Source organism: Giraffa tippelskirchi, chromosome 7 (genome assembly GCF_054371585.1).
Source record: "Giraffa tippelskirchi isolate mGirTip1 chromosome 7, T2T-mGirTip1v1.2.pri, whole genome shotgun sequence".
In the NCBI taxonomy this organism is placed as follows: domain Eukaryota; kingdom Metazoa; phylum Chordata; class Mammalia; order Artiodactyla; family Giraffidae; genus Giraffa; species Giraffa tippelskirchi.
This window is the reverse complement of record NC_137281.1, coordinates 82,426,770-82,439,844: the sequence shown is the minus strand read 5'-3', so window position 1 is coordinate 82,439,844 and position 13,075 is coordinate 82,426,770. Positions and strand designations below refer to the sequence as shown.

The following is a 13,075-nucleotide window of genomic DNA, read 5'->3' as shown; positions in this document are numbered from 1 at the left end:
CCCTTCCCAGGCTGATTTAAGGGGATTGATCTAATCAAAGGCAATCATGAGATTTAAGGGGGCTTTTTTTTTAAGGTTGGTCAGGAGACTAAGAACACCTGCCACCACAGATTTTGCACGAATTCAGTCGAGCACTCTGACAGTGTAGTGATGAGCAGGCCCACGCCACCCAGCAGACCACAGCCATTTCAGAGCTCAACACTCTAAAAATGGCAGAGCAAATATCCCCAGGAAAGAGGACAGGCCAGTTGTGAAAAAGACCTTTCTTTTCAAAAGCCTGGGCAAAAAGTGGCTGCAGGCTGCAGGAAGCGCCCCATCTGCAACCAAGAGTCCAGAGAGAACAGCTGCAGTGACGAAGGGAACACTGTTGTTCTCCTAGAAAAGAAGCAAGCTCCCCAAAATCCCATGATACAGAAGACCTATGGCAGTGGTAGACAGAGGTGGCATATGGTGACCAGAGTAGCAAGGAGGAGGAAAACGAGCCCGAGTGTCTGGGTGTGGTCTAGAAGTCCAGTCACTCGGCGAAACCCATAAGGCCAGAGGATATGGGGGCCACTGCTGTCCACAAGCTAGACACAGAGAAGGAGCATGATGCACAAACCATCTTTGAGCGCAGCCAGAAGATCCAGGAGGAGCTGAGGGGCAAGGAAGATGATCTATCGGGTGGTTTGATCTAATAATCATTAGATCTAATAATCAGTAATTGTCAGAAATACATGAAGCCCAAGGATACGTCTATGGGCACTGCTTCCTCTGGAATGGTGAGGAAGGGCCCCAACCGAGCTCCCCCGCATCGCCATGTGCTGGGATTACCAGCCTGACATTTGTAAGGACTACAAGGAGACTGGATTTTGCGGCTTCACAAACCGTTGCAAATTCCTCCGTGACCGTTCAGATCACAAGCATGGGTGGCAGATCGAACACGAGCTTGATGAGCATCCCTGTGGCGTCTAAGAGGACGAAAACTACGAAGTGGGACGTGACCAGGAAGAAATACCATTCAAGTGTTTCCTCTGTCACCGGACCTTCCAAAACCCAGTTATCACCAAGTGCAGGCGTTATTTCTGCGAGCGCTGCAGCTTTTTCACAACACCCCTCGCTGCTATGTCTGTGACCAGCAGACCAATGGTGTCCAGAGAAAGAATTGATTACTAAACTGGAGAAACACTGAGCTTCAGAAGGGGCTGGTGCTTCTGATTTCCCAGAAGACCCTGATGAGAGTCCAATTCCCATTACTTAAAATTTCCCATTAGTCTCAAATCTCAAATGTTTTGTTATTTTGGAAATCAAAAAAAAAAAAGATGACCCATTGACTTAATAGGGTACAGGAGAATTAAAAAGGCAGGATGACTTAATGGGTGTCTGGAGAGTTAAGAAGGCAGATGGATTTAATGGAGGTCAGGAAACCTAAGGGGTTTGATTGGTAAAATGGATGCCAGGAGATTTAAGAAGGATGATTGATTTAATAGGGGTCAGGATATTTAACGGGGCTGATTTAATCAATGGGAGTAACATGTTTTAGGGGCTGGTTTAATACGTAGGTGTCACATGACACAAGCATGTTGATCAAATCAGCGAGGGTTACCTGTTTATAGGGACTGATTTAACAATAGGAGCCGTGTGACCTAGCAGCTGATTGAATCAGCCCAAGGGGACAGCAACTATATACACAGTGTGCATATGTGTCCACAAAGGCACTTTGTGTATACAATATATATACACAGCTGTGAATGTACTATGTGTCCAGAAAGGCACTTTGGGTACACAATGCATATACACAACAGTGTACCAGAAGGGGTGCACATGGGGTGCCCAAACCCACCCCCATAGGCGACAGCACCCTCCCTAACCTTTCATCATTATTTCTGGTATCTCTAACATTTTTTGCTACTACAAACAAGGAAGCAATATTATTGCTGCCTAACACATCACCCCAAAATTTTGTGACTTAAAACTATAAATATTTAACATGGCTCACAGTTTTTGCCAGACAGGAATTTGGGAGCTGCTTGGCTGGATGGCTTCTGGCTTCATGTTTTTCATTGGGCTGCAGTCAGAATGTTGGCTGGGGCTACAATCACTGAGGTTTGACTGTGCTGGGGGGTTCACTCCCTCCAGGGCTGGCAAGTGGGTGATGTCTGATGGTGCCATGCCATGTTAAGGTACTTAGCATGTTGTGTCCGACTCTTTATGACACTATGGACTGTAGCCTGCCAGGCTCCTCTGTCCATGGGATTCTTCAGGCAAGAATACTGGAGTGGGTTGCTGGCTGTCTGATGGTGGAGAGCCCTAATTTCTAGCTCCCTAAGTGGACCTCTCCATGAGGCTGATTGAGGGTCCTCACAACATGGTGGCAGGTTTCCCCCAGAGTGAGTTATTCAAGAGAGAACAGAGGCAGCAATGCATCTTAAGACCTAGCCTCATAAATCACACATTGTCTTCTCTGCCTCATTCTGTTCATTAGAAGTCAGTCACTGAGTCCAGCCATTTTGAAGGGAGGAGTGTCAAACAGTTTGCAAAGTTGTTTGAAAGCCATCAGTACTACCCTTTTATATAATCTTTAGGTACTTGTGTGAACTCATCCTTATAATAGATATTCTGAACTAGAATTGCTGGATCAAGTGACATGTTCACTTTTAATTTTGATAATTCCTCTATGTGTCTGAAGCTGCCCAACAAATATTTGCTCTATTATTCGTTTTAGCAATGAATCTCCCGAGTTTTATCTAGGCACAGCTTGAGAAGGTGTTTCCCAGGCTCCCTTGCTGCAGACAAGGGAGACAGGTAACTAACTTCTGGCCAATGAGACATATTGTGTGAAATTTCTGAGTCATGCTTTTAAAAGTAGTCGTTGGCCTATTTCCTCTTTCCCTGTTGAGAATGCTGTTTGGAGAGCAGATGTGGTGGTGGGAACCAGCTTTCACCAGGTGATGAAGACAGTACCTTTGGGGATGGTGGGATGATGTATAGAAAGAATCTGGGCCTCTAGATAACCTCAAGGAGCCAAGCTACCCTTCTTCTCAGGACATCCTACCAGCTTAGATTTTTGTATGAAAGAAAAATAAAATTTCTGTTTTAAGCGACTGTTGTTTACTGATGATTTGCCTTCTATAGAAGCTTCGCCCACAGCATATGCATATCCATTCCCCCATCCTTGCCCACACACAATAGTCTCAATCTTTAAAAATTTACCACTCCGATGGACTCCCACTTCACTTACAACTTCATCATCCCCCTCCTTTGCTGCTGAACCAAGTGCTGGGAATAAGAGGAGGGATGCTGATCAGAAAGCCTACCACAGTCAGGTTAATAGAAAACACAAAGATAAAATGTTGCTGTCGAGGAAAGGAAGCTATAAGCAAGGTGAAAAGACAACCCTCGGAATGGGAGACAATAATACCAAATGAAACAACGGACAAAGGATTAATTTCCAAAATATACAAGCAGCTCATACAAGTCCATACCAGAAAAACAAACAACCCAATCAAAAAGTGGGAAAAAGACCTAAACAAACATTTCTCCAAAGAAGACATATGGATGGCTAACAAACACATGAAAAGATGCTCAACATGGCTCATTATTAGAGAAATGCAAATCAAAACTACAATGAGATATCACCTCACACCAGTCAGAATGGCCCTCATCAAAAAGTCTACAAACAATAAATGCTGGAGAAGGTGTGGAGAAAAGGACATGCTCTTGCACTCTTGGTAGGAATGTAAAGTGATACAGCCACTTCGGAAGACGGTATGGAGATTCCTTAAAAAACTAGAAATAAAAGTACCATACAACCCAGCAATCCCACTCCTAGGCATATACCCTGAGGAAACCAAAATTGAAAAAAACACATGTATCCCATTGTTCATCAGCACTATTTACAATAGCTAGAACAAGAAAGCAACCTAGATGTCCATCAACAGAGGAATGGATAAAGAAGTAGTGGTACATATACACAATGGAATATTACTCAGCCATAAAAAGGAACACATTTGAGTCAGTTCTAATGAAGTGGATGAACCTAGAAACTATTATACAGAGTAAAGTAAGTCAGAAAGAGAAAGATAAAAATTGTATTCTAATGCATATGTACGGAATCTATAAAAATGGCACTGAAGAATTTATTTACAGAGCAGCAATGGAGAAACAGACATAGAGAATAGACTTGTGGACATGGGGAGAGGGGAGGAGAGGGTGAGATGTATGGAAAGAGTAACATGGAAACTTACATTACCATATGTGAAATAGCCAATGGGAATTTGCTGTATGGCTCAGGAAACTGAAACAGGGGCTCTGTATAAACCTAGAGGGGTGGTATGGGGAGGGAGATGGGAGGGAAGTTCAAAAGGGAGGGGATATATGCATAACTATGGCTGATTCATGTTGAGGTTTGACAGAAAATAACAAAATTCTGTAAAGCAATTATCCTTCAATTAAAAAATAATAATAAAAAAAAGTCACTGCCAAGAAAGGTCCTCTTACAACTCTAAAGTACATGTCCATCACCGAAAGAGCCTCTGCAGAGATGCTGTGCCTGCCCTTAAAGGCATGACAGCCGAACTGGGGACAGCAAACATCTGAAAAGAGACAACTAGCCTGGCAAAGTGGAAGGGTCTGGCTGTCCAGTTATCGGGGCTGAGCCAGGGACCTGGAGGAGGGAGCAATGCGGGAGGACATTAGCCTCCCCAAGGCATGGTTCATGAATTTCTCATGCTACTCTGGCCAGAAGTAGGGAGGAGGGAGTGGCTTACCTGGGAGAAAGTTACAGCAAATGGCGAACGGCATGGGTGCTGGTGTTAGAGTGCCTGCATCGCGTTCCATCTCCACCACACTTCACTCTGTGGACAGATGATGTACTGAGTGCCTCCTGAGAGTGGACACTGTGGCAGTGCTGAGAGTCCCATGAGAAACTGCTGTACCCGGAGCTTCCCTTAGGGCGCGAAGATGGACAAGTCAAAGCTGAGCCACCGTTTCCTCACCTGCAGAGAGGGACATCTGCTGGGAAGACTGAACGGAATAACAAGTGTATAGGATGGTGCCCACGGCCCTAAGTAGCAAAGGCTCAGTACAGGCAGCTGCAATGATTAAGAAAAGCCATGAAATATCATGATATCACTTATATGTGGAATCTAAAAAAAGGATACAAATGAACTTATTTATAAAACAGAAATAGATTCACAAACAGAAAAAAATTTATGCTTACCAAAGGGGAAAGCAGGGGAAGGGATAAATTAGGAGTTTGGGATTAATATATACACACTTTTATATATAAAATAGTTACCCAACAAGGACCTATTATATAGCACAGAGAGCTATACTCAATGTTTTGTAATAACCTATAGGGAAAATAATATGTGTGTGTGTGTGTATGTATCTGAATCACCTTGCATACACCTGAAGATAACACAACGTTGTAAAACAACTAGAATCCCCAAATTTCCTCTGTGCCCTTTTGTTCCCTCACTGGTGACTCCTTTGAACATTGGGTTAATGTCCATCCCTGCCTAGGGGAAAAAAACACAAAATCCTGCTTTTGTAAAAGAGCTTTCTCCTTGAGAAACAGCTGATGTAGTTTTATGCCCTGATTCTGTTTCATTAACACTTTAGCGGGGGACATACTGTGTTTGATTAAACCAGAGGAATGAAAGTCTAATTAGGAAATTTTAGGCATCAGTCAAGCTAACCGCAGACATCTGGTCCAATTGGAGGTGCTTCACTGATGCTGTCGAAACCATAACTTTTAGGAACTGGCCCAACCTCTTCTCCTCTCCTCCCCTCCCCTCCTCTCTCTTCTGTTCTCCTTCTCGTCCCTGTCTCCTGTCTTTTTCTTGCCTAAACAGCCATCCAAATCCCCGATGACTCAGTGTGATCGCGTTTCCACAGGCAGGTGCGCATCTTGTTTAGTCACATTACAAATAAATCACTTGGCCACACATAGTCAATGCACCAATCTGTTACTTTTCTCTGCTCTTCAGGAACAGACTTCTCAAAAAGCACAAGATGGTTGGGTGAAATGCAAGTGAGGAAAACAGTAAGGTGGAGTGGGCAGAGCCCTTCTGACCTGGCCATCCAACTTCCCGTCTAATCAGAGAGTGAATCAGTTACGTCTGCAGTTATGTCAACAGCTCAGCATCGTGAGTGCTGCCTGGAACCCACGATGGCGAGCTGTGGAAGAAACAGGCTTGGAGTGGAGAGGTGACGCTTGTGTTTACTGAAAACCTATCACATGCTAGGCCCTGTGTTTACTGGACACCTATTATGTGCCAGGCCCTATGCTTGCTTTGCATCTGTTCTTTTCCAAGGCAGGGATCAGGATCCCGACTGGGGGACCCTGGCCAGTTTCACCTTTCAGGGTCTTGTTTCTGCAGACTAGAAACATTACACCATTCTCTAATGATTCTGCTTGGTATGATGGAAGGGTCTTGGGGTTAGAGAGACCTAGCTCCACCACTGTGAGCAGATGACCTAACACCTCTGAGTCTCAGTTTCTTCATCTCTAAATGGGTATGAAGATCGGATCAGATGAAATAACATCTGATGTTTAAGACATCTCATAAATAGGCAGCTAAAAATGATGGTGTTTAATCTCTCCTTCATAACATACAACTTCACCCTCTTAGAGATTTTTTATCATTTTTACAGGTTAGGGTGGCAATGCTCCCAGAGCTCTGTGTGCGTGGATGTGTTTCTTATACTTGATTTAAAAAAAAAAACGAAACAGTCTGAAGGGGAGAGAGCTGAGTCTTTTATAGAAATCTTGGTGCTTTAGAAAACCAGACAAACCTCAATGAAATGCCATTGGGCATTCTGTCAGTGAACCAGGCCTCCCCATGGCCACACCCTGTACAGTGTACCTCCACATTGGATCTGGGCTGGTCTGTGACTTGTTTTGAATAATAAGGTGGAAGTGACACTGGGCCTAAGCCTCAAGAATTTCTGGAAGAGTCTGCCTTTGTGTTTTGGGGAGGCCTTGAGCCAATATGTAAGAAATTTGGTCTCTGTGATGTAGAGATGTTAGCACAAGTTCACATGCTCCATGCACAGTGAGGCCAAACAGATGAAAACATTGGAGTTTGGAGCAGAGAAATGTTTATTTCAGGGCCATGCTAGGAAACAGGTGGTTCATGCTGTGGGTGGCTCACACCCAAAAAACCCCAAACCCCCTGAAGGGGCTCCTTGAGGGGTTCCAGCAAAGCATTTTTAAAAGGCCAGGTGAGGGAGGGGGGTCACAAGGTGTGTGACCAGTTCATGCACAATTCTCTGATTGGCTGATGGTGGGGCAACAGGGCTGTGTCACGGGGTTAGCATTATCAGGCCTTAGGTTCTCAATTAGTTAACATCTTCCATTTGGGGGGAGGTTCACATCTATAAAACAACTCAGGAAATGTGCATCAAATACTGTTATCTAGGTATTTCAGAAGGAGCTAAAGCAGAGGATATGGGGAAAGGCCTATCTGCTTGCTTACAGAGATAGTATAGAGAGAGTTCATGGAGAAAGAGAGGCCCTGAGAATCTATGGGAGGAGAGAGTCTCAACCTAGGCCTGCCCTCCTGCCACCCTTCTGTCAACTTAAAAAATATGCACAACCTAAAAGTTGAGAGTCATGTTTTATTGGAGGAAGTTTTTAGGATGTCAAGCGGTGAGGCAGCATCTCAGTTAACTCTGAGAGAACTTCTTCGAGGAGGTGAGGGGGGAGCCAGGATATATAGGAGTTTGGCAACAAAGAGCAGGTAGTCGGATCGTCAAAAGATTATTGTTAATTAAAGAAAACCAGATATCTCAAGGAATTTAATGCTTTTCTATATATGGGAAGATGCTAGAGTCTGGGCTCACTGAAATCATTCCTTTGATACACACCTCAGCTACCTGGGGCCAGTATCCTGTGTTTTCATGGGGCTTCCAAGGTGGCACTAGTGGTCAAGAACCTGACGGCCAGTGCAGGAGATGTAAGAGACATAGGTTTGATCCCTAGGTCAGGAAAATCCCCTGGAGGAGGGCGTGGCAACCCACTGCAGTATTCTTGCCTAGAGAATTCCACGGACAGAGGAATCTGGTGGGCTAGAGTCCACAGGGTCAGAAAGAGTTGGAACAAGCTGAGTGACTAACACACACATACTCCACAGATTGTGGGCCATCTCAGAAGTCAAGAGGCCCTGAAATATGGGGTTGTTAGTTTTTATGGACTGAGTAATTTCTTAGGCTAATGGGTGAAAGGATTATTCCAACTATTTCAGGGAAGAAGCAGGGATTTCTAGGAATTGGACCACTGCCCACTTTCTGACCTTTTATGGTCAATGTCAGAACTGTCACAGCACTGGAGGGTGGGTCACTTAGGTGCTAATGTATTACAATGAGTGTATAATGAGGCTCAAGGTCTACTGAAAATCATATTTCACCATCTTGGACCTAGCTAGTCCCAACCAGTTTTTGGCATGTCCTACGGCTATGTCATTCTTTTAAAGGTTGTGTCCTGCCCTCTTGCCGCCTGTCTCAGCTGGATGTAAAAATAATGGAGCTATTACAAAATCAGGTTTTAGGTCTGCGGTGGGGACCTTAGAAAGCTGGTCATCTCATGATCTTTACTTTCTCCATCCCATTTGGTAGAAATAATACAGCTCACTTCCCTGCTGACTTACAAGCGCTTGTAATTGTGGAGCCTCCTGGGGGAGGTTCCCTTCAGCACCCATTGGAGGGGGTCCCAGAGTATGAGTAGAACCTGTTTGCAGAGGGACCTTTTAGGTCCCCACCAAAGATAGCTTGGGGGGTGGGAGTGGGGAATTGAGGTTGTCAGGCCCTTTGTGTACTGAGGAGCAGAGGTAACTGGCTGGTAATTAGCAGGTTAATGACTCACATCAGGGATAATGCAAGGCTGGAGCCAGGGGGCAGGAAATAACATAAAAGTCTCCCTCTCTCTGCTCCCCACCCCATAGTGTTTGGTGGGGCTTTGACGTCTCCTACCTAGGAAGGGCTGGATCCTATTTGTCTCCTTAGCTCTGGGAGTCAGGGCCAGGCCAGAAGCTGATGGGTGGTGCCAAAAAAATACTGACTTGTAAAAAATAATGAGCAACTTTGCCCTTCCCTTGAGGAACAAGAAGGGGTATAAGTGCAAACTGAAGGGGATAGAAGGGCAAGTGATCCCCACTCCATGCTGAAGAAGGGTGAGGGCCAGGGGCATCTTTTTTCAAATTTTAGGATGCCATCTGAGCTTGTGGGTCCACCCAGCCTACTCCACTTACAATCTTAGCATACACAGATTTTTACAGATACTGAATCAATTAGGAATATGTTTAGTTGTAAGCAACACAACTCCCCTGATAGCTCAGTTGGTAAAGAATCTGCCTGCAACGCAGGAGACCCTAGTTTGATTCCTGGGTTGGGAAGATCCGCTGGAGAAGGGGTAGGCTACCCACTCCAGTATTCTTGGGCTTCCATTGTAGCTCAGCTGGTAAAGAATCCACCTGCAATGCGGGAGACCTGGGTTCCATCCCTGGGTTGGGAAGATCCCGTGGAGAAGGAAACAGCTATCCACTCCAGTATTCTGGCCTGGAGAATTTTATAGACTGTATAGTCTATGGGGTCTCAAAGAGTCGGACACGACTGAGAGACTTTCACTTTCACTTTCAACACAACTCTTAACAGTGATCTAAACAATAAAGACATTCCCTCAATCCACAGAGAACTACTGAGAGGTGACTTCGTGCCTGGCACTGTTCTGGGAGCAGGGGACAGAGCAGAGAAAAGAAACTTCCTGTTCTAGAACAAGAAGGCAAGCCCTGGTGTGGGCAGAGGCTCCACACAGCCTGGAGTTCCCGGGCCTTTCTACCTTTGTCTTCCATTCACCCTGTGTACTGGCTTCTGCCTCCTGGTCCTACGATCACTTGGGATGTCCAGGAATCTCAACCAAGACAGGAAGCACGAGAGAGACGAGGCACCAGCCTCTCCTGCTCCTTTTATCAGGAAAAAGAAAACTGTCCCAGAACCCTCAGCAGATTCTCACCATCACTGGGGAGAAGAGGCATGTGGCTGCATCAGCATTCTCGGGACTAATTAATCTGGTCATTAGTTATCACCTGGGTTGCCCAGCACAAAATCAGGGGTCAGCTTGCAGAGGAGAAGAGGGAAGGATTTTGGGGTCAGGTTATCTTGCTCCTTACTGTTCACAGGGTGAGGCCCTGACAAAGAGACAACTATCCTATTGCCAATCTTAAGTAAATAGTAAAGCAATTAAAAATAACACTAGAGGGACTTCCCTGGTGGTCCAGTGGTTAAGACTGCCTTCCAATGCAGGAGGTGTGGGTTCCATCCCTGGTCTGGGAACTAAGGTTCCACATGCTGTGGAGTGCAGCTCCCCCCAATTTTTTTTAATGTTTAAAAAAAAATGACATTTTTTCTTTAATGCAACCTAAGATGGGGCAAAAAGTCTTTATGTATTGCTGCTTACTAAACTCTTTTCCAAGGCCTCTGTGGGAAATGTGAAGGTGATGGAGAAAGGATCCAGTCTCGGGGAGCTTTCAGGCTAGCTGGAAATGACACACACAGATGAAACAGCCTGGGACCATGAGAGAGTGAAAAGGCTTTGGTAGGATCTGAATGCATGGTATCGAATAGAGACGCAAGTAAAGGCCGTCATGGTCCAAGGCTCACTCACTGCCTGCCCTGCCCGCACCCCTCTGGGGAACACGTCACAGCTCCTAACCCTGTGATCCTCCCCCACCCCAGCCATGGCTGATGGGATCAGACGTGGACCCTGAGCTCAAGGCAGCCAATCCATACCTGGCAGGAAGGACGTGAGCTGGGCCACTCAGGTGCTCTGTCTTGAGAATCTGAAGAGACACAGAGGTCCTGATACCTCGTAGTAAGAGAGACATGTCAAGAGACCGCACAGATCCTCAAGAAGGAAACGGCAAGGATTTCCTTGGTAGTCCAGTGGTTAGGACTCTCTACTTCCACTGCAGGTTTGATCCCTGGTCAGGGAACTAAGAGCTTTCATGCCTTGCTGCACAACCAAATAAAAAAACAACAACAAAAAAACTTTTTTTAAAAAAGAAGGAAAGGGCAGCCTCACTCCTGACTTGACCCATCCTGAACTGGGGTTGGGGTTGCCATTCCATCCTGACCATCAATGTTCCTTTTATGAGGGCTGGTTTGAATAGGTTTTGTGCCTCAGCTTGAATGGTATGGCGTGGGAAGACTTCAAGCTCACCCCTCATCCCTGTATCCACCTCTCTCCCATTCCCCAGTGCATCCCTCGCCTCTGCCTTAGTCCAAGTCCTCTTCCACCAGCTGCTCCACCAGCATTTCTTCTCCCCTTCATTTCATTCACTGTGGACAGTGGTCTTTCTAACATGACCCTGCCAGGCCCTCGCTTTACATCTTTGAGTATCTCCTCATAGCTCCGCCTCTGGTCCCATCTGCGCTGCAGCACTCCCTCTCTGCCTAAGCTCCTGACCTGCCATCCAGTCACCCTAAGATTAAACAGTCACACCTCTCTGCTTTTGCACATGCCCAGACTTCTGTGTACAAATACACTCTCCACCCGTTTCACATGCCTCCTCCAAGATCAAGGTCAGGGGACATCTCTCTCTAACCCTAACTTTGATTCCCCTCTGCTTTGGCCACCACAGCAGTTCAGGAGGCCCTGTGCTGGCATTTACTTCATTGCATTGGAACCATGCTTCTTTGTCCTTGTCACCTGGCGCTATGCCTGTGGAGTGAATGAATGAATATGCCTCAGCTGACCGGATCGGGTTTTGTTGGGAGAGTGGAGTGTGAGGAGGGGACTCTTCTTTCTGGGAGATTAGCCTCAGTCCAGCCTAGACAGGGGTGTCAGGTGCTTTCTGAGGCCCTGACGCCCCATGCCCTGAAAGCCCACCCATCTGCTTGCTCCCCTGGTGACACGGGGACAGCCTCATTGAAACTGGCCTTCCTGTCCTCAACACTGGACAGAAATCCCCCAGGAGCACGTCTCTGTTTCCCTCTTCTAGAGAAGAGGTGCACAGACAGAGCTAAAGAGCCAAGTGCAGCGAAGCACTCAGATTTGATAAAGAGGCAGGAGATTTCAGAAGCAATCAGGGGAGAAAAGAAGATACATTATCACCGGAATTCACAATGCAAAGCTGACGAGCTGGAGGGGCTGTGATTCCATCTTCCCGTCTTCCCGGGCCTCCTGCAGCCCGGGAAGATTTGCTGCTTTGGGAAATGATGCAGTAATGTCCACACAGCTGGTCAAGACTTCCCCAGGGACATGGTGGGTGGCGGGCAGTGTTTGCGGACTCCTGGGAGCCTGGTAGTCCTCCCTGGGAAGGAAGGCTGTTTATCAGGCTCACAAATGTGTCTAGTGATAATGGACCTGAGGACAAAGGGCTGCAGACCCCTCCTGATGGCAGAGGGGCAACTTGGAAGAGGGTCCTCACCGGAACCAGACCATGCTGGGACCCTGATCTCCAACTCCAGCCTCGTGAACAGTGAGAAATAAATTCTGTAGTTTATAAGACCTCCAGGTTATGGTATTGTGCTATAGCAGTCCAAACAGACTAAGACAGAAATAATCAGCATTTATTAAAACTTACTACCTGCCAAGCACTGTCTTAAGCACCTTATACACATTAATTTATTTAATCATTTTACCATTTCCCTATCTGACAGGTACCGTTATTATTGTTGTCGCCATTTTACAGATGAGGAAACTGAGAGCAAACCTTGAAATCTTTTGTCCACTGTTCAACTCCAGCACCTAGAAACTAGGAATGCAACAAGCTCATCTAGTAAGCAGCACCAAAATATCCTCTAAAGCAGAGCCTGGGGCCAACAATGACCCAGACGATGACACACTGGGACCATGGGGATGCATGGAGGCTTAGATGCCATCAAGAAGTTCTGCCTCTCCCTCCTGTCCTCTTTCCTTCCAAACATATTTTTCAGGGGCTTCCTATTTGTGGAACATGTGCACAGAGAGGAATCAGATTTCCCTTCTGCCCCAAGTGGGTTATAATTACAATGTAATAAGCAATGATAACCTATGCAGAAAAATTATGGTAAAGTAATTTTTAAAAAACCCAAAGAGAAGCAAACAACGTCC

The 13,075-nt window shown here is 46.0% G+C and overlaps 1 pseudogene; it reads left to right on the top strand.

Moving 5' to 3' along the window:
* The first annotated feature begins 209 nt into the window (after nt 1–209).
* On the top strand, nt 210–1,240 carry LOC145512270 (E3 ubiquitin-protein ligase RNF113A-like; annotated as a pseudogene).
* The last annotated feature ends 11,835 nt before the right edge of the window (nt 1,241–13,075 follow it).